We start from the raw sequence: 21,570 nt of genomic DNA on the forward strand, positions 1-21,570 counted from the left end.
TTCCTGCCATTACTTCTCCCTTTTCCCCTGTGCCTAAAAAATGTTTTCTCAGGGAACAGATGATGCACCCCAACAAAATGCTTTTGTTGCCGCTGTATCAATGCTTCACAGGGCCAACGCGGAAAAATACCTCCCCGACTTCTCCTCCTGAAAAAAAGAAAAAGGCCAGTCCCAACAGACATTGCTCCATAGATTGTATGGAAGGAGTCTTGTTACTCTAAGTCAGTGGTTTTCACATGTTAGATACGTAAGGATCACCTGGGAGCTGGTTAGAAGTGCAGGTTTGGGGGCCTCAGCCCCAGTGATTTGATTGAGTAGGCGTAGGGTAGGGCCCTGGAGCAAGGATCTTTAACAAACTCCCAGGGGATTTTGATGTTAATGTCTGCAGGTCACCCACCCAGAAGTCTGGCCCTAAAGGGAATTAGGTGATGCCTGGTGTTACCAAACTTTCTCAACTCAATGTCTTTAGCCAGGGCCATCCTTAGTGTAGTGGTGTGAACCTATGCCTCTCCCCCAGTTTTTTACTCAGGCTTTATATGAATATCAAGTTCAGCCCTGATGTGATCACTATCTCTACAATAGGAGATAGTGTAATGTAGCACAGGTGGTCCCCAACTCAGAATGGCGTTCCCGTCTGATGACTCTATTGTAAGTTGGTTCTGACATAAGACGAATACCTCTTTTGTTTTTCATTATAATTGCCTTTTATTATCAGTATCTTTATAAATCCAAGCTTTATTTGTCTTTGGGGATTGAAAACATTAAATATAAACTTACAGATATATTTTAATGCATACGTACATATTACTAAAGATAAGATGTACAATAATAAAAAAAAAGAACAAAAAACAGACGGTTGTAAGTGTAGTTCGTTGTAACTGGAATATGACGTAAGTTGGGGACTACCTGTAGTTTAAGGGCATACATTCTGGCAGTTTGAAAATTTGCCTTCAAATCTTTATTTTCTAGCTTTGTGATTTCAGGCAGGTTGCTATCCCTCAAGTCTCAATTTTCCTCATCATTAAAATAGGGATAAAAACAGGGTTGAGTCAATCCATATAAAGACTCTGGTATGAGGTAAGTTTTCGGTGAAGGTTAGCTACTATTTTTACGGTAGGAATCGGGAGGAAAACAGAAGGGGCCAAAAGGGCAGGAGATGGGGAAGATGTTGTTAAAGAGGAGCTTGCACCCCAAGGGTTGCCTATGAGTAGGGAGAAAAGTGAAGTTCCATCTAGTGAGGGACATTCATGTGTAGCCATCTCTTCCTGTCCCATGCCAACTTCTGTGGCTCCCTGGTACTCTGAATTTTAGCCTAAGTCGAGTATAATGTGGGGATGGGGTGCAAAGCTTGAAGCCTGAGCAGGAGAGTGCTAGCATTCTACAAAGTGGTTCTCAACTTGGCATTCACACCACACAGATGACTCAGTGTCAAGTTTCTGGGCATTAGAGGGCGCTTGGTGACATCATGGAGCTCACTGCTAAATGCCCCATCTACAAGTCTACCTTGACTGAGTCCTGGGCTGTTCTCAACATACCACCCTCTGGGCAGCCTCCAGCACTCTGAGGTGTTGGCTAATGCCTCCTAGAAATGGTTTTGTGGGAAGGACTCAGGAAACCAGGAGATGTTGTTTCCAGGAAGCGAGCAGGGCTTTGTCAGCACATTGCTCAGAGTTCTGACATAGACTTGCTGGGTTCTGTTCCAGGTGCCTACCAACGTTTGTGCACAAATCGTGTGGCATGGTGTATGTAAAACAAATTCACTTTGTCTTTTTCCTATAGGCAAGTATAACTTGACTTAGCCAGAGAAGACAAATCTTTCTCCTCAGGGGTATGTTTGCATCTCAGTGAGTGAAATGAGCCCATTTGAGTTCTTAAACAGTTTTGCTTGAATGGTAAAGCCTGCTGACAAAGAAATATGGATACATTTAAAGAGTAAAATAGTGGGATTTTCATATACAAAGGACAGAAAACTCAAGATAGCTGGTCTTGGCATTGGTGACTGAGAGGAGGCAGAAAGCTGGCTCCCTAAACTTCCTACCCCTTCTTTTTGAGTCCCTTTTCCTTTTCTCTAGCCGCTTGGTTCCAGGAGAGGGTGAGGAGGAAGGGAACAAGCATAAGAGCTGAGCAAGGAATTGCCTTGTAGGGATAATCCTCTGATTTTTATCACATTCGGGATTTCTAAAGTCACCTTCCAGGCTTGGAATCCACCTTTATAGATGTCACCCAAATAGTTGGGACACAATTATTCTGACTTCCACAGTGTGGTGTTCATTTCCATACCAATGAGGGAGAATTTTACTGAAGGCAGAAATTGTGAACATGTACAAACCAACCAGAAAATCACCTCCTTCTAAAACCGTGAGCCACCCTTTTCTCCCTTCGCCACTTTCTTTTCTGGCCACCAGGATACACTCTTGCCCCGCCTGTCCAGGGCTGTCCAGCCATTCTCTTGCCCACTCACTGTTGGCCCAATATGAATCCAATAAGGGGAGCCTCCCTCTGTGTCGCCAAACAAACCCCGATTCCTGATGCAGGGGAAAGATGCCAAGCCTTGGCCCCAGCCAATAATAACAATGTTGTAACATGTTCTAGATTTGCCTCTAAGGCGCACTGCTTGCTTTCCCCACCTGCCTTTAATTTTTGCCCTTTACCACAAGCTGATAGAGATATGCATCAAAGGCTTATCAGATGAGCGCACCCAATAGAACTGAAATGTTCAGTCCATCTAATTTAGCAAATTCTAAATAGCTACCTTCAACTAAGTTCAAAGAATATCATTGTTCCTATATTCCTTCTGAAAAAAAAAAAAAGCTCTTTTGGCTAACTGGATCAAGACAGCCACTAAGAGAATGTAGCGAGGTATTGGAAAAAAAGGAAAAGAAAATTGAAAGTTAACAGAACATTTTCATTTTCAAGCAGTAATTTAAGTTTTCACAAAGGCTTAGGGTTGGTCCGTATTCTGATGTCACCGAAATATCCGTGATTTAGATGTAAGTACTTTAATAACTAGTTAGGGAAAGAAAAACTTTCTTTCCCAGGCAAACAGCAAGAGAAACTCTTCTGTTAGATTCCTTTGATGACAATAGTTCTTTGTTAACAGATTGTGACTTTGCCCCGGGACCGGCGATAAGCTCCTAAGAGTTAGAAGAGCTGTCCTTCCCTTGAACAGCAGTGTTCACCTTGAAGATGGATTGAAAAGAAAATAAACGTCTAGCGCTCACACTTTCTTCTTATTTGTCTTTACATGTCTCTTTGCCTGAGAAGCCTGACAAAATCAACATTAGTGTGGAAACGATGTAAAGTCAAAACAGTTCTCCGGCAGGGGCGGATTTTCCACACCGAATGGAAAAGATTATTCACACTTGTTGCTTGGGAACTCTTCTCAAATTAGAAATAGCGTAATCTTTAGGGGTGTCTTTGCTGTTCAAAGTAGAAGTTTGGCAGTTATCTGATTCATTTAATTAAGTGCGCTACCAGCAGAAAAATACCCATTGGGGGAAATCTACATGATCTGTGGGAATTGACTCCATGGCAATGGGTTTGGTTTTTTTTTGGACACGATCTAGCCTGGTTTTACAATAGTCGAATTAAACAAGTAATCGAATCAATAGTTCGCTTAGAGGAGGGTAGTTAGTCTTTGGGTCTCACGTAGGATTCATTTCATCAAGGAGTGGACTGATAATTTTATGATACTATTTCAGGCCATATTTCAGCTATGGAAATTCTAGGGTTCAAAATTGTGAAGGAACTTGAAATAGGGTTCAGTTCCCTACCATTTTACAGTCAAAGACGGGGAGGCTCAAGGTTACTTATGTAGTTGGCCAGGATTAGAATCCAGAGGTACTAATTCCTAGGCCAGTGGACCCTGTCACTTCCCACTGCCTTGCTATTAGTGGAGGCTTGTGAGGGGAAGGACAAATGGACTGAGATACAGCACAATCCAGTATTGTGAATTCTTCTGTTCTCTCTCCTCTGGACACCCTCGCATCTGTGGCCCCTTCCAATCCATCACTGACAGTGGCCAAGGGAAAAAGAGTGTAAGGGAAAGAAGATGGGAGTAGGAAGAGAATTGGGAGAGAATGTGCCTGGGGACATTGTGCAGTCAAATGGGGTAGGTGTCACTTTACCTGAAAGAGGGAGGAAGAACCCAGCCGCCCTGTGTCCTTTACCCACCTCCACGCCCGCACTGCTTGCTAAGCGTTTCTTCCATACTTCATCTCCATTTCCCCCACAGTGGATGAGTGTTTTCATTCCAGTTATGCCTGAGAAAGTTCCAAAAATACACGGAGAGAGTCTGGTTATACGGTATTTAGCACTGGCCCCAGAACAGAAACTGCTTTGAAAAGGAGTTTGCTTTTGGCGTCTGTTTGCCAGGTTCTGGCATCATTGTGGGCACTGGGCTGGGTTTAGCATCACTGTGTAGACCTGGAGTTTGAAATAAGCTCTTGCATATTTGTGTTTTGTTTCAGCCAATCTCAAACATTTGAGCTTTTCTCATTGCCTAGCAGTACCAGCTGCCATGGAGTTGATTCCGACTCATGGTGACCTCATGTGTTGCATAGTAGAACTGCACACCATAGGATTTTAAAAAATTAAAAAAAGATTTTGTTGTCGTGCACTTCATAGGGTTTTCAAGGCTGTGACCTGATGCGTCTCTGGGTGGGTGCCTTTCGATTAGTGGTTCAGCACGTAACCCTTTGCACCTCCCGGGGACTCACTCCTACTGCCTAGGCCCGTTTCAGTGGTAATACAGCAGTTAAAAGTCTAGGACTTTTAATCAGGCAGGCAGCAGTTAAATCCTGGCTGGACCCCTACTTAAACTTACGGAAATTTCTTTGCTTTTTATCCTCTTTTTTTTTTTTAAATTGTGCTTTAAGTGAAAAGTTTATAGCTCAAATTAGTTTCTAATACAAAAATGTATACACACATTGTTAGGTGACTCTAGTTGCTCTCTTTATAATGTGACAGCACACTCCTCCTTTCCACCCCAGATTTCCCGTGTTCATTCAACCAGCTCCTGTCCCCCTCTGCCTTCTCGTCTCACCTCTGGGCAGGAGCTCCCCATTGAGTCTAGTGTATCTACTTGAGCTAAGAAGCACACTTTTCACAAGTATCATTTTATGTCTTATAGTCCAGTCTAATCTTTGTCTGAAAAGTTGGCTTTGGGAATAGTTCTAGTTCTTGGTTAACAGACAGTCTGGGGGCCACGTCTTCTGGAGTCCCTCCAGTCTCAGCCAGACCATTAAGCCTGGTCTTTTTAATAGAATTTGAGTTCTGTACCCCGCTTTTCTCCTGCTCTGCCTGGGACTGTCCATTGTATTCTAGCCTTAGGGAAATTTCTTAATCACCATAAACCAAACTTACTGCTGAGAAGTCGATTCCAACTCATAGCGATCCTATAGGACAGAGTAGAACTGCCCCACAGTGTTTCCAAGGAGAGGCTGGTGGATTTGAACTGCTGACCTTTAGGTTGGCAGCTGAGCTCTTAATCACTGCACCACCATGGGGAGCCCTGACTGCACAGTGGTTGAGAGCTACACTGAGCTACAGCTGCTAACCAAAAGATCAGCAGTTCGAATCCACCAGCTGTTCCTTGGAAACCCTATGGGCCAGTTCTATTCTGTCCTATAGGGTTGCTATGAATTGGAATCGACTCGATGGCAATGGGTAATCACTATAGGCCTCAGTTTTCTCACCTGCGACGGGAATAACAATAGACACTTCCTGGGGTTAATGAGGAAACCCTGGTGGCGTAGTGGTTAAGTGCTACGGCTGCTAACCAAAGGTCTGGCGGTTTGAATCTGCCAGGCACTCCTTGGAAATTCTATGGGGCAGTTCTACTCCATCCTATAGGGTTGCTATGAGTTGGAATCGACTCGATGGCACTGGGTTTGGTTTGGGGTTAATGAGGGGAGCCCTGATGGTGCAGTGGTTAAAGCATTCGACTGCCAACTGAAAATTTGGTAGTTCGAAACCACGAGCAGTTCCATGGGAGAAAGATGTGGCAGTCTGCTTCTGTAAAGATTTGCAAACTTGGAAAACCTACGGGGTCACTATGAGTTGGAATCTACTCAAGAGCAGTGGGTTTGGCTTTGGTGGTGGTTAATGAGGAGTAAATATAATCAGGTTCATAAGGGGGTTACCGTAATGGCACAGATTAAATCTCAGTAAGCGGTGGTTACTATCATCATCATCAAGTTGTAGCCATGTACCAAGGCTTGATGTGGTTCCGTGCTTAACAAAATGTTAGCCTGAATTAAGAGTAATCTGGAATGTTCTTTCCATATTGTTGAGGTTATAGCTATAAGTATTGGGCAAAGTTAATTTCCCTTAGTTAGATATTTTTGAAGGATTTGGGCAGAAGAAGAGTTGGGGGTGTGCTAGGGCTGTACCTGCTGGGAATGAACTGACTTCAGGTTTAATAGATAATCTAAGAGGCATCATGGCGGGAGTGGGAAGAGACTCAATCACATGGTTCACGCTGAGGTCCTGAGATCTATTCTGGGCAGATCCAGAGCCCAGAGGTCTCTGTGGGACCTGAAGGTGATTGGGAAGGATTTCCTTAATGCCATCCTCATCACCTTGTGACAGGGACCACTCCAAGTGTAACGAATGGTGTCTGGGGTCTCTGAAGGCTCACCTTCTGACACCTACATATAAGACTCTTCCCTGCTGAGAATTCTTGTACACATAGAAGGTAATTTCCCAAGAGGTATCATTCTGGGGTTGTTGGGAATGTCTACTCCACCATACTTATGGGACCTGCAATTATACACTGTTTTGGTTCAAATCTTAATGCTACCACTGACTAGACGTGGACCTTGGCAAGGCACTCAATCTCCTTGAGCTCCATTGATAATGCTTCCGTGGAAACTGATTCATTTGCCGTATGAGAACTGGCTGGAGAGGTGAGAATGGGGAGCATAATCACATACTTTTGACAGATGATTGGTGGTGTTGGCATTGACAGTGGGCAGACAAGGGGTCCAAAGGTGGGAGAGAGGCACAGCAGGCAGAATTTCTACAATTGCTCAGGATTTCCAGTTTGCAGGGAAGCCAGAGGCAGGCAGGTCTTCTAGTAGCTTGATAAGAGAGTGACAAGTGGGACCTAAATGCAGACTGGACTATGGGTTGGGTTTGTAAGTCATCATGACATGGGGCAATTTCCTTTACTTCTCTGATTCTCAGTTTTCTTGCATGGAAAATGGGGATGATAACTACGTCCCTGCTTACTTTTCAGTGTGTTGTGAGACTCAAAGTCATTTGTGTGAAAGCGATTAGTAAAGTTTCTACATAAGTGAAACATATTCATTATTTTTTTCTTACCAAAGGAGATAACTGTGTAATCTATCTCTCACTTCTACTACACTTTTCAATGCTTCTCCTTTCTACCTCTTTCTTTTTCACTTACATGAGGTTACTTGGAAACCCTGGTAGTGTAGTGGTTAAGAGTTCAGCTGCTAACCAAAATGTCGGCAGTTCAATTCCACCAGGCGCTCCTTGGAAACCCAGTGGGGCAGTTCTACTCTGCCCTGTAGGGTCCCTATGAGTTGGAATCGACTTGACAACAATGGGTTTGTTTTTTGGGTTTTGAGGCTCCTTAGTGCAATATTAGAAAACCAGTTAAAATAATGTGATATTTAGGGGACTCATCAACATGTGATAGAAAGACAATTTCTATTTTAATTATATTAGAAACAAGGTAAATAAATGATTGAATTGAGTTTGACTCTTTCAGTCAGAAGAGGGCCTTTTCTTTTTCCTAATAACCTTAGAACAAATAACTTGAAAAAATTAGCTGATTTGGTAGGCGGTAGGGCAGATATGGGGCTAGAGAAGGGGATGGTGATGGAGACTTTGAGTTGAAAAATCAGCCAGAGAGATTAAAGCAAATGCCTATAGAACCTACTCAGTTCTGCAAAGGAAATTTCCATACCAGAACAGGCCGCTTGACCATATGTATTATTGCTCTGCCTGCCCCTGTTGTAACTTTTATTGGGTCATTCCATCTGGCTCCTGGTCACAATTAGGAAGTATTAGATGTGAGGAATCTCTGTAGTCTGAGGTTTTAGTTCACAGGGAATTTTGATATTTCCACTTATCTTTATTGGGCTGCTTGTAAAGAGATCGAAGCACTTTAACCAAACACTGCCTTTAAGTCCATATGGAGAGAAAATGACGGGTAAGTGATTAACTGGTTAAGATGGAGAAAATGCAGGATCTATTAATGGTCAGAAGGAAGACATGGGGTGGCCTAGTGAGCTATTTGGCTGCTTGTCTGAGCTACTTAATGGGTGGCGTGTGCACGCGTGTGTGTGCTCGCCCTGGTTGGCGCATGTGTGCACCACATCCACCTTAGCTAAAATTATGATCAAGGCTCAAGTTTTTCCTCTTAATCCCTCCCTCTTTTTTGTTCGTACCTATTGCTTCTCCTTACAGCCCTCTACTTCATTACCCTCTCCCTTTCCTTTTTAACCTTTCTCTTCAAAGTCTGCTGTATGTTTTCCTACGTCCCCAAAGTAATTGATCATTAACAGCTTAGAGTTGTATGAGTGGGGGCAAGGGAAGCATTTGCTTTTTCAAATTCTTGCTTCAAAGAAACTCTTGAGCTAAAAAGGGTGGGAATGTTGACCAGAATATCAATATCAGGGGCAGAGTTCCAGTGCTTAGAAAAGTCTCTTCACTCAAAGACGGGACAATGTTTTACCTGGAGAAGAATTTCCGGAAGGGAGAAGTGAGAGCTGCCCTCAAAAGCAATGATGTAGACGAGGGAGAAGAGTTTGATGTTAGGTCACTCTGGCGCAGGACTAGGAGCTGTGGATTAAACTCTAAGGAGAGCGATTTCATCTCAGCACAAGAAAGAGGTGGAAGGGGCCCCACAGTGAGGGAGTGGGTTCTGGGGCCCTGGCATGGCTGTGGAGGGCGTTCTTGCAGTGAGTGGGATGCTGGGAGGGACATGCTAAGGCCCCACCAACTCTAAGTACTAGGATTCAGCTACATTCCTTAGACCAGTTCCGGAGGGAGGTCAGTCCTGTAGTCAAAGCCAAACCTGTACTTTCAATAGTAAATGCAGTTCCGTTCTGTTCTTTTGTGTAGTGAATGCAATATCAGGCTTTCAAGAAAGTTTAACCTATGCCCCCTTTTCCTGCCAAAAGCTCTTTTTTGCTTCTTCCTTAGTGCTTTGTTCTCTAGTATTCAAGTGGCTCTTGGGTAGCTTAGGTTTGTTAGTTTAGACATTCCCAATTTCCTGGAGACTGAATACATTCCTGCCTTGCCATTCTCAAGTGCAAGGTCGTCCGATGACATGAGATACTGCAGAAAACGGCATCGTTCTTGTTTTCAATAAACTCTTCCAATTAGTATTCATTTGAGATATTAGGAGTACTGAGAGTAAACGCCAGGTTTTTATCCCCTCATCTAAATGGGCATTAGCTCAAGGTATGTTCCTCTGTTTTGTCACCATTCATAAATCACCCGCCTATAAAAATCAAAGGCTGAGAATATTTGGTTACCTGTGGCAATGATGGACTTTCTATCGATTACATTTGCCTTCCTGCCCTGGCTCCATCTTAAGTCCTGAAGCCCTCCCCTGTAAACCTCCCTCTTTTGACCTGGACTTCCTGTCCTAGCATAAACATCTCCTCTGCTTTATCCTGACAGATGCCAGTAGAAGAACAGTGCTACATTAGGACACTTGGGTTTGTTTGTGTTTATTTGGTTCCCTCTGCAAAGTGGTCTGGCTGAATGTAATCAATGTGGTCCCTCGGCTTTTTTCATTGAGCTTCGTGTAATGATGTGCAGATGCCAAGCGTGACTCATTTGGACACAAGGTAGTTTAATTGCAGTCTCATTGGCAGAGATGACTTGGTGTCATTAGGGGCTTTGTCTCCAAGAATCCAGCTGACACACGGAGGGAAAACCAGCCAGTGGCCAGGAATGAGGCAGAGTGATCCTATAAAATGCTGGGGCACTCACTAGGCTATTAGGTTCCAAATAGGAGCATTAAGAACTGAGCTAAACTGTGGTCTTTCTTTCCTTTGTTTTTTTTTGTTTCTTTTTTAAAATGACAGTTTATGAGTCTGTCCCTCAATTCCCACCATTTGACAGGGGGAGTTTAGAAGGTTGTGTCGATAATTCAGGCCATTTCAAAGGATCTTGTGAATGGGAGTTTGGACTGCAGCTCGCCTGTAAATACTTTGTTAACGTGCTGATGATGGAGTGTGATGAGTGGGAGGTCGATCCGTTGATCCCGCGGTGACCCGCTGGCTTTAAGCGCCATTACTTACAAACACAGAGCCTACCCCCATCCTCAGATATCCAGGATTGGAAACAAATCCCCATGGAATATTTGTATTAATCGTGTTCTTTTGTATGCCTAAAGGAGGGTACTTCTCTGGGAAGTCCCACTTTTTATGAATTGAAAAATCCCATTGGAAGGGTTTAATTTGATTGTTTCTAACCATTCTACTTGACAGAGGTTGGGCAGGAAAAAGGGCCCCCTGAAGGTTTCCCTGATAGGTCAGGTGAGTGGATGGATAAGCCTCTCTGGCTAAGAACCCACAGTATCTTGAGGGTGTAGCTTGCTGAGGACGGAAAGAACCCTGAATTCCCCACTGGATTGTTTCTCTGCATCTGTCATTGGGTGGGTATTATTCAGGATTAAAGGGTTTATGCCTGACTAGTGCAGCTCAGGGTCACCCCTTTTCTTTATCCCTTAAGGGGATAACCCTGGTGGTATAGTGGTTAAGAGTTTGGCTGCTAACCAACATGTCAGCAGTTCAAATCCACCAGGCACTCCTTGGAAACCATATGGGGCAGCTCTACTCTGTCCTGTAGGGTCCCTATGAGTCTGAATTGACTCGATCGCAATGGATTTGGTTTTGTTTGTGATGTGTGTGACAACTGGAAAATGAAGGATATAAATGGTCAGGGTCAAGGTGGGAGAGAAAAAAGAACAGAAATGTTTTTCTCTCTTGTTACTGTAAATTTTGTATATGAGAAAAGATCAATCAATACATGTTTGTCTGGAGGCTAGGAAGAGCTCCATCAGTGTGCGTAGTGGAAATGCCAGTGACCTTGGGAGCAGAAGATCTGGGTTTCCTTTTCTGGCCCTGCCATGTTACAGGTCTAGGACCATGCCAAAACGTTTCACCTTTCTGAGCATTAATTTCCTCTTCAGTAATCATCGGTACTAACTATACTGCATAGGGTATGTGAATGTATTTTGTAAACTATGGTGCTGTGTATTTATTTTTTGCACAAATAAACTGTGGGAATATGGGGCATTGGCAGTTCCATGGTAGAATTCTCACCTTCCATGGAGAGATCCAGGTTCAATTCTGGCCAATGTACCTCAAGCACACTCACCACCTGTGGGCCAGTGGAGGCTTGTGTGTTGTTATGATGCTGAACAGGTTTCAGCAGAGCTTCCAAACTAAGGCAGACTAGGGAGAAAGGCCTGGCAATCTGCTTCCAAAAAATCAGCCAATGAAAACTATGGATTACAATGACCTGATCCACAACAATCACGGGGATAATGCAGGACTGAGCAGCGTTTTGTTTCATTGTGCATGGGGTCGCCGTGAACCAGAGGTCGAACTGACAGCAGTTATCAACCACAACAAAGCAGGGGTACATTCTTGTAAAAGGCTGAAAGAATACAGAAATATATAGAGAAGACCACGAACATTCCTCTTTTACTTCCACACAATCACTACTGCTCTCCCTAGAGGTGTCCACTGACAGTATGGGTATGGGTTTGTCTTTTCTTTCTATGCGTTTACAGGGTTATACACTTCCAGTGGAGCCCTGGTGGTACAGTGGTTAAGAGCTCAGTTGCTAAGCAAAAGGTTGGCAGCTCAAGTCCACCAGCCGCTCCTTGGAAACTCTGTGGGGCAGTTCTAGTCTGTCCTATAGGTCGCTATGAGGAATTGCCTCAATGGCAACGGGTTATATTTCCGGTGCACCTGTTTCTTTAAAAAAGCATATCAACGGGTGCACAGTATTTAAAGTATCCTGCAATTTGCTCTGCAAAGTTAATGGCATGTCTTGGACATCATTTATATTTAATACTTTTTTATACTGGCTCCAGAGTATGGATATACCATAATTTATTAAATTGTTTTCCAATTTCTCCCCAGTCTTTTTTAAATTGTGCTTTAAGTGAAAGTTTACAGTTTTTTAGTTTCTCATACAAAAATTTATACACATGTTGTTATGTGAACCTAGTTGCTCTCCCAGTAATGTGACTGCACACTCCTCTTCTCCACCCAGGATTTCCTGTGTCCATTCAACAAGCTCCCATCCCCTTTTGCCTCCAGGCAGGAGCTGCCCATTTAGTCTCACGTTTCTACTTGGGCTAAAAAGCACTCTTCATGAATATCACTTTGTCTTAAAATCCAGTCTAATCTTTGTCTGAAGAGTTGGCTTCTGCAATGGTTTCGGTTCTGGGCTAACAGAGAGTCCAGGGGCCATGTCTTCCAGGATCTCTCCAATGTCAGTGAGACCATTAAGTCTGGTCTTTTTACTGGAATTTGAGTTCTACACCCAACTTTTCTCCTGTTCCGTCAGGGACTCCCTGTCTTGTTCTCTTTCAGGGTGGCCATTAGTGGTAGCCGGGCCTCCCCAGTTTTTGACTTTTCCATGATAGATAGCTCAAAACAACTTCGAACATCCTTCTTTGTATACATGAGCAAGGAAGCTTGATTTCTGGAAATGGAATTGCTCAGACAAGGACACGTACGCTTGAAATTGTGATAGATGCTGCCAAATTGTTTTTCAAAAACGGTTCACCAAGTTACACCTCCCCTAAGTGAATAAGGATGTGCATTTCCTGACATCCTCTCCAGAATTTTATATTATTAGTCTTTTAAGCTTCTGCCAATCTGATAGACAAAAAATTCCTATAATTTGCTATTCACATTTATCTACTATTGTCAGAGAAGAATCTAGAGAGAGAGTAGGAGAGAGCAGAGAAGCAGAGAAGGAAAGGGAAGGAAAATTGAGAGGAAATGATCTCAGGGTGTTTGGTACCTTTTCAGGAGTGTGTAGGGACTGGATTAAGGCCATCAAGAGCACGTGTTCCCAAAGGCATTTGTCTGGCTCCTTCCCCCACATCCACAGGCTGTGTGACCCCTTTCTTGCTTTGTGGTAGGGGAGTGACCTGAGGCTGTCTACCCTGCTGTCAGTTGGCCACAGTTGTCTCCATTCATGACAGAGCCCAACATGTGGTTTGTCTCAGAAGCAACAATGCTTTTAGCTGTCCTGAGGCTTATCAGGAATCCTCTTCCCCCTTCTCGTTGAAGATCCTACACTCCTCTGGGATTAGATGCTCAGTGATCCCTGAAGAGCAAAAACACTAGTGTTAGAGATTGAAGCGATGCTCAGGTTGGGCCCCAAATGGCTGCAGTTTGTTTGCCCAGGCTGACCTCTGTCGTCATGGAACACTGACCCTTGTTTCTGGAAACAAATCTGGAGTGGTCTTGAATACAGTTGTCTTCTTAGTCTGGAGAAGGGGGTGGCTGTAGGGGTCTGAAGAGGGTCCATGGGTCTTTGTGCCGTACTCTGTGTGTCCCTGGACTGGGCCACTCACAGGGCTTAAACAGACAATTTTCTATGTGCCTGTCCCGTGGATTCTACTCCCAAAATAACTCCCAGTTATGCCCACTCTTCACCTTCACTGCCACCACCTGACTCCCAGTCACCCCGGCTCTCTCCTAAATGATTGCAGTAGTTTTTGAACTTTCTTCCTTGTCCCTGTAACTCCCTCTCTCTGGCTAATCCATTCACTACACAGCAGTAATAACAATGCTATTAAGTTACAAAATTAGATCACATTGCTCTGTGCTGACAACCCAGTGGCTTCATATTTGTTGTAGGGTAAAGTTCACAATCTTTAATACGATCAACCAGGCCCTGACCACACATGACCATGGCCTTGCCCCCACCCACCTCTCACTGGCAGCCCCTCTCTCCCTCACTCACCATTCCTGGGACATGCTGAGCTTCTGGCCTGCAGAGCTTCAACCACAGTCTTCACTCTGCCTGGAACAGTGTCCTGGAACTCTTTACCTGGCCAACTGATCTTCAAGTCAGTTTGAAGATCGCTTCCTCAGAAAGCCCTTCCTGAGGTTCCACTGGTCAAGTTCCTTTTCTTCAAACACTTGTAACCATTGTAGTTAAGTATTTGTGTGATTTTTTTTTAGCGTCTGTCACACTCTCTAAAGTGTAAGCTCAATGGATGTAGTACACATGTACATTATTGTCACTACTGTATCATTGGTGCCTGTCACATAGTAGGCACTCAGGACACATATACTGAATGAATCTCTGAAAGCCAGGCACTTCCGATGTATGACATCGTTGCTAATATTTGACAAGTGAGAAAACTAACAGGTTAACCTCTAGAGAGGTTAAAACACTCACATATATTGAGTAATCGGTGTGTGCCAGGCGTGGTTCTCGGCACTCTACTTAGTGCTCAGAGCATGTTTGGAGCTTTTCTGTTTCATTTACCATCACAGCAACCCTGTGAGGTAGTTATTATCTTTATCCCCATTTTATGGATGAGAACATCAAAATATAGTGCTCTTGTTATTCTTACTTGTTGTTGAGTCAGCTCTGACTCATGGCAATCCATGAACAAAAAAATGATTGTTGATGTGCTTGAGTCCATTGTTGTGGCCAGTGTGTATTTTGAGTGCCTTCCAACCTAAGGGGCTTCTCCTCCAGCACCATAAAAAACCAAACCCACTGCTCTTGAGTTGATTCTGACTCATAGTGACCCTATAGGACAGAAGAGAACGGCCCCACAGGGTTTCCAAGGAGCCCCTGGTAGATTTGAACTGCCGGCCTTTAGGTTAGCAGCCGTAGCTCTTAACCACTGTGCCACCAGGGTTTCCTTCAGCACCATATCAGACAATATTCTGTTGTGACCCACAGGGTTTTCATTTGGTAATTTTTGGAAATGGATAGCCAAGAAGTCTTAGTCTGGAAACCCACTGAAACCAAAAGCCCTGCTAAAACCTATCTACCATAGGTGGCCCTGCTGGTATTTGAAAGTCTGGTGGCATAGTTTCCAGCATCATAAATAGCAACATGCAAGCCAGCACAGTACCACAAACTGACAGATGGATAGTGGACAGAGCTTATACTGGGAGTGAAATAGGAGGACCTGCTTGCACCATAGCCAGGGTGGGTCCCTGACAACATTGTAAGGCCAGGGAAAGCCAGTTACACTTTTGGTCTCTTCTTCTGGAAGTGCTTCCACACCCTGAACTTGGCTTGTCTTGGTCTAATTCCTTTAAGAGCTTTTAGGCCATTGGCCAACTGCTCTCAAACCAAATGAGCCAAGATATTAATGGCTTAATTATTCCACTAGGGTCATATGCATTTTAAAATAGAATTCATGGGGGAAACAGCTCAACCAAAAAGAATAACTCTCATACAGTGGAAATTCCAGGGTCTGTTGCAGTCTGGGAGAAAGATCTGACCTCACCCTCACTGATATCACATCAGGGAGGGATCAGTCCCCACCTCTCCTAGGTGAAGAGGCCTGGCCTTGCATATGCCTGTATTTGTATCACTGTCTGCCAAAGCTAACAATGCCTGTTCTAGGGGAAATCGAACTGCTTCACGGAGACAGTGAAAGGCCTTAGGACTTTCGCTGTCTCTCTCCTGGGCTCCCGAAGGAATCACACTCCGAATCCCAAAACAGAGACAGAAACCTATTTTAATTTCTTCTAGTTTGCTTATTTATATCCCAAAAGCCCCACGAAGGGAGTCAGCCAGGACTTTTTCTTGACAGCTTTGGTGCAAGGCAGCATGGTATGTAGTAAAAGAGCATAGACTCCGAGGTCAGACTGGCTTGGTTGATCCCAGTTTTACTGCTTATCCATTGTGTGGCTTTCAGCAAGCGTTTTAAGCTTCCTGAACTTCAGTTTTCCCTTCTGTAAAATGGGGATGATGATATTTACTCTTTATGGTGATGAAGGGGATTAGTGTAATATCTGTAAAGCACCTAACGGAGAGCCTGGCAGCTGGTAGGCAAACATTAAATGGTAGCTACAGTTTTCAGAAGGGATATTGTTGGTTCACTGGTAGAATTCTCACCTTCGACGTAGGAGACCCAGATTTGATTCCTGGCCAATACACCTCATACGCAGCCACCACCCATCTGTCAGTGGAGGCTTGCACGTTGCTGTGATGTTGAGCAGGTCTTAGGGGAGTTTTCTGACTAAAATGGCCTAGGAAGAAAGGCCTGGAGAGGGGTTAAAGAAATCAGCCAACGAAAACCTATGGATCACAATGGTCTGATCCTCAGCCAATCATGGGGATGACTCAGGAGCAGGCAGAATTTTATTTTATTGTGCATGGGGTCTCCATGAGTTGGGGGCTGACCCTAAGGCAGCTAACAACAGCAATTTTCAAATTTAAAACAATTTACATAGTCGAGTTTGGAGGTCAGTAAAATCTCCTAAACTCTAAAAAAAAAAAAAAAAATTTTTTTTGCCCTGATTAAATGTATTAGGCTTTGCAAGACTTTTAGAAGCATTGGGGAGGGTGTGCTAGAAGTGTTTTATATCTACTTACTCTTAATTTGGTTTATATTACAATGTTATGAAAAAAATATGCAATTCATGTAACAGTCATATTAGCCCTGGAGAATGCTTTTTAAAATGAGTATGTATCTTTCAATTATTTCCATATTAAAAAAAATTTTTTCCGTATATTTTCTCTCTTTAGCTGCCCATAAAACCATAAAGACTTTATTGAGAGTCGTTTTCCTGGGACCGTAATTGGGACACATCTCTGAAAGCATGACAATTGCCTTTTAAACTTTCAATGATGTTGGATGATTTTTATTTCCAACAGTAAGATTTTTCCAAACAATATATATGTAGTGAGCAAAGCTAAATAAGTATTAACAGAGTTTAAAAAATCTCGGTGGTTGTTTATACCCAACCTGAAGTAGACTGGAGATTGAATATAATGTGTCCAGGAAAGATGATTCACTAAGATAACAGCTTGAAGAGGGACTGACTTGACACCTAACTAGCCTGGTGGTCGATGAGCATCTTATTTATCTTTGTGTTCTCAGGACCTAGCACACTGAATACATGTTTACTGCACGAGTGCATGAATAGGTAGGAATCATTTCCATCTCTCCACATCATATTGACCTGTGTGGTGACCACACACATTAAACCCTTCGCTCAAATTTTTTTTTTACTTTCTTATTTATTTATTAACTTTTATTGAGGTTCAAGTGAACGTTTACAAATCAAGTCAGTCTGTCACATATAAGTTTATATACACCTTACTCCATTCTCCCACTTGCTCTCCCCCTAATGAGTCAGCCCTTCCAGTCTCTCCTTTCGTGACCATTTTGCCAGCTTCCAACTCTCTCTATCCTCCCATCCCGCCTCCAGACAGGAGATGACAACACAGTCTCAAGTGTCCACCTGATATAATTAGCTCACTCTTCATCAGCATCTCTCTCCCACCCACTGTCCAGTCCCTTTCATGTCTGATGAGTTGTCTTCGGGGATGGTTCCTGTCCTGTGCCAACAGAAGGCTTGGGGATGATGACCGCCGGGATTCCTCTAGTCTCAGTCAGACCATTAAGTATGGTCTTTTTATGAGAATTTGGGGTCTGCATCCCACTGATCTCCTGCTCCCTTAGGGGTTCTCTATTGTGCTCCCTGTCTGGGCAGTCATCGATTGTGGCCGGGCACCAACTAGTTCTTCTGGTCTCAGGATAATGTAGGTCTCTGGTTCATGTGGCCCTTTCTGTCTCTTGGGCTCTTAGTTGTCGTGTGACCTTGGTGTTCTTCATTCTCCTTTGCTCCAGGTGGGTTGAGACCAGTTGATGCATCTTAGATGGCTGCTTGTTAGCATTTAAGACCCCAGATGCCACATTTCAAAGTGGGATGCAGAATGTTTTCATAATAGAATTATTTTGCCAATTGACTTGAAGTCCCCTTAAACCATGGTTCCCAAACCCCCGCCCTTGCTCTGCTGACCTTTGAAGCATTCATTTTATCCCGGGAACTTCTTTGCCTTTGGTCCAGTCCAATTGAGCTGACCTTCCATGTATTGTTCACTCAACTTTTCATTCATTCTGGAAATCTTTGCTATATGCCAAGCGCAGAGCTCAGGGGTTGGAGGTAAGCTGATGGGCAAAACCAGCCACAAGTCTTCCTTGCTCTCTTAGAACTTATATCCTTATGCGGGTAAGGCATCACCTGAATAAAAATAGAATCACAACTTCTGAGAGACTGGTGCAATGCAAGAAAAAGAGGAAACCAGCATGGCTGGAGGATAGAGTGTGAGGGACTAGTTAGTGTTGTACAAGGGGTCTGGGGAGTCCCAGTGGTGCAGTGGTTAAGAGTCATGTCTGCTAACCAAAAGGTTGGCAGTTTGACTCCACCAGTGCTTCCTTGGAAACCCTATGGAGCAGTTCTATTCTGTCCTATTGGGTGTCTATGAGTAGGAATTGACTCAATGGCAATGGGCTTGTTTTTTTTTTGGTGGGGTCTGGAGCTGTAGGCTCAGGACAGGCCAAGCAAGGCCAAGTAGGTCATACTGAGGCACAGCCCTGGTGCACAGTGGGGTATGATTTTAATACGTTTAAACTCAAGGTGGAAACCCTGGTGGCACAGAGGTTAAGAGCTATGGCTGCTAGCCAAAATGTTGGCAGTTCGAATCTACCAGGTGCCCCTTGGAAATGCTTTGGGGCTGTTCTACTCTGTCCTATAGGCTTGCTATGAGTTGGGATCCTCTGGAAGGCAATGGGTTTGGTTTTTCTTTTCGTCTTTCTTTTTTTAAGCCTCAAGATGGGACCCTTTTGAAATGTGTAAACTTCAGGAACCCTGAGCTGGAGCCTCATTATTGTATAGAAAGAGCCTTGTGTTAAGGGATGTCTCCCGGGTGGGTGTGTGAATTTTATGAACTTCTGACAGGTTTGCCTTTATTTCTGTGAGATAAGTCTCCTCACTGTGTTTCCCAGTTAGTATGTTCTCCTGAGAATGTACTTATTGTAAGAATAAGCTATTCCTAGTCTCCATTCACGTCTGTCAGTTTGTCCCACTGCGGTAGCTTACGTGTGCTGTGAAGCTGGAAGCTATGCCACCGGTATTTCAAATACCAGCAGGGTCGCCCATGGTGGACAGGTTTCAGCTGAACTTTCAGACTAAGACAAACTAGGAAGAAGGACCTGGCGGTCTACTTCTGAAAAAATTAGCCAGTGAAAACCTTATGAATGGCAGTGGAACATTGTCTGATATAGTGCCAGAAGATGAGCCCCTCAGGTTGGAAGGTACTCAAAATATGACTGAGGAAGAGCTGCCTCCTCAAAGTAGAGTCCATTGACTATACCATGAACTGCTGCAAGAATGAACAAATCTGTCTTGGAAGAAGTACAGCCAGAATGCTCCTTAGAAGCAAGGATGGCAAGTCTTCTTCTCACATACTTTGGACACTTTATCAGGAGGGACCAGTCCATGGGGAACGACATCATGCTTGGTAAAGTAGAGGGCCATCAAAAAAGAGGAAGACCCTCAACCAGACACATTGACACAGTGGCTACAACAATGGGCTCAAAAATAACAATGATTGTGAAGATGGCACAGGACCGGGCAATGTTTTGTTCTGTTGTACACAGGGTCACTATGAGTTGGAACTGACTTGATGGAACCTAACAACAAGTCTTCATTCAGTCATAGTGGCCATTTTCTTCTTGATGCCATTCATTGTTTCCAGGTGTTATTGGCTCCCTGCTTTGCTTTGAGTCTTTGCTCTCTAATCTTTTAGGACTGTTTTTCTAGCTTCTGAACAGTAATAATGCTTTTGCAATAAGAAATAATGCATTGCAGTTGAACTTTTCAAGGTGCTCGAACTCCTATAAGTTATTCTTATCCTACATTCAATCTTAGGGCCCAGTCATTGCTTCTACATGTAGCAGGTAGAATGCACTGCTGGGAGCAGACCTGTAATATTCCAGGGCAGGTGTTTCTGCTTCTTAGCTGTTAGCTTATTTTAGCTTAGCTTTTGTTATAATGATGTGGTGATAACATTTCTGAGATTCAAATTCCTTTAATTTTATTTACTTGGACTGTAAGTACTGCTTTGCAGTAGTGAAGAATGCTTTTTAGTGGCAATTTTCCTGAGATAAAAAATTCATTGGCTTTATTTACTTAGGCTGTAAGTACTGTTTTTGAAGTAAGGAAGAATGTATTGTACTGTGTTGTTTCATGAAAAATAATGAAAAGGCTAAGAAGAAGGAGACTAGAATAAATGTACATGCAGCCCTTGCCGGGTGCCTTCATGTTTAGCAAATTTTCAAGAAATTAAAAAAAAAAAAGAAAAAGATTTTATCATTGACTCATATCAATAGATTTTTACTATGTCCAGGGTCCCCTGGGACAACTGCTATCCCAGATAATAAGTATCAAAATCCATAAACCATACCAAAAATTCCGAATTGGTCCTTTAATCAGCAGCCCTTCCATTAGTGAAAACACATGGTATCAACAGCAAATTCAAAGGAGAAAATAATTGGGTCACCTTTAAATGGGTTAGCATTATCAGCATTGTGTTTGGAAAAGATTACTCTGACTGTCGTGTGGGAAACTGACTGGGGGTAATAAGAGTAGATGTGGGTCCCTTTGGGGAAAAAATGCCAGGAATCTCAATTTAGAGTCTAGTTCTTGTTATGCTGTTCAGTGTTTGCTCTCAAACATAGGGTTTCACCCCGGGTAACTTGTGGGATGAATGACCATAAAGGCCTTGAGTTGGACCATCACAGTTTATGAAAAACTTTTCTTTGACTTCTGTGAAACCGAATGGCATGTTTCCTGCAGGAAGACAGGGGAGAGTCCCTTCTGTGGGGACGTGACTTGTCTCTGTGCTCTCGTTAGGTCTGGCTCCATACTCTCCATCTCCATGGTTATTTTTGGTCAAATTCCCAGGCCAACAAGGGGAGGGGAGCAGAATGCTGCAAGACCCCTTCCTTGTCCAGCCCTCCCACCTTATTCGCAACTATCTCAGTGATTGTTTCATCCCTGAACCAACATTTCTGGGACTCTAGGGGCCGCTGTGAGTTGAAATTGACTTGACAGGAATGGGTTTGGCTTTTTTTTTTTTTGGTAAGTGCACCTTGGAGTCCCTAGGTGGTGCGAATGGTTAACACGCTTGACTGCTAATCAATAGGTTGGAGGTTTGTGTTCACCCAGAGGTGCCTTGGAAGAAAGGTCTGGCAATCTACTTACGAAAAATAGGCCATTGAAAACCCTGCAGTGCACAGTTCTACTCTGACACACATGGGATCACCTTGAGTTGGAATCGACTTGATGGCAACTGGTTTTTTAAGTGTACCTGTGATGAAAAAAGTCCCTTAAAAATTTGGGTAACTGTTGCAGTCATTAGGCAAAATCAGTAGAAGATTGCTGAGGTTTAAAGAGTAGTTTTGAACAGCAAATCTTTTTTTTTTTTTAGTTGACAATTCTGCAGGTTGGCAATTAGGCTGGAGTCGGCTGGGTAGTTCCACTGCTCTGGATGAGGGTTGGCTAA

The sequence above is a fragment of the Elephas maximus genome, chromosome 6, assembly GCF_024166365.1.
Source record: "Elephas maximus indicus isolate mEleMax1 chromosome 6, mEleMax1 primary haplotype, whole genome shotgun sequence".
NCBI classification, from domain to species: domain Eukaryota; kingdom Metazoa; phylum Chordata; class Mammalia; order Proboscidea; family Elephantidae; genus Elephas; species Elephas maximus.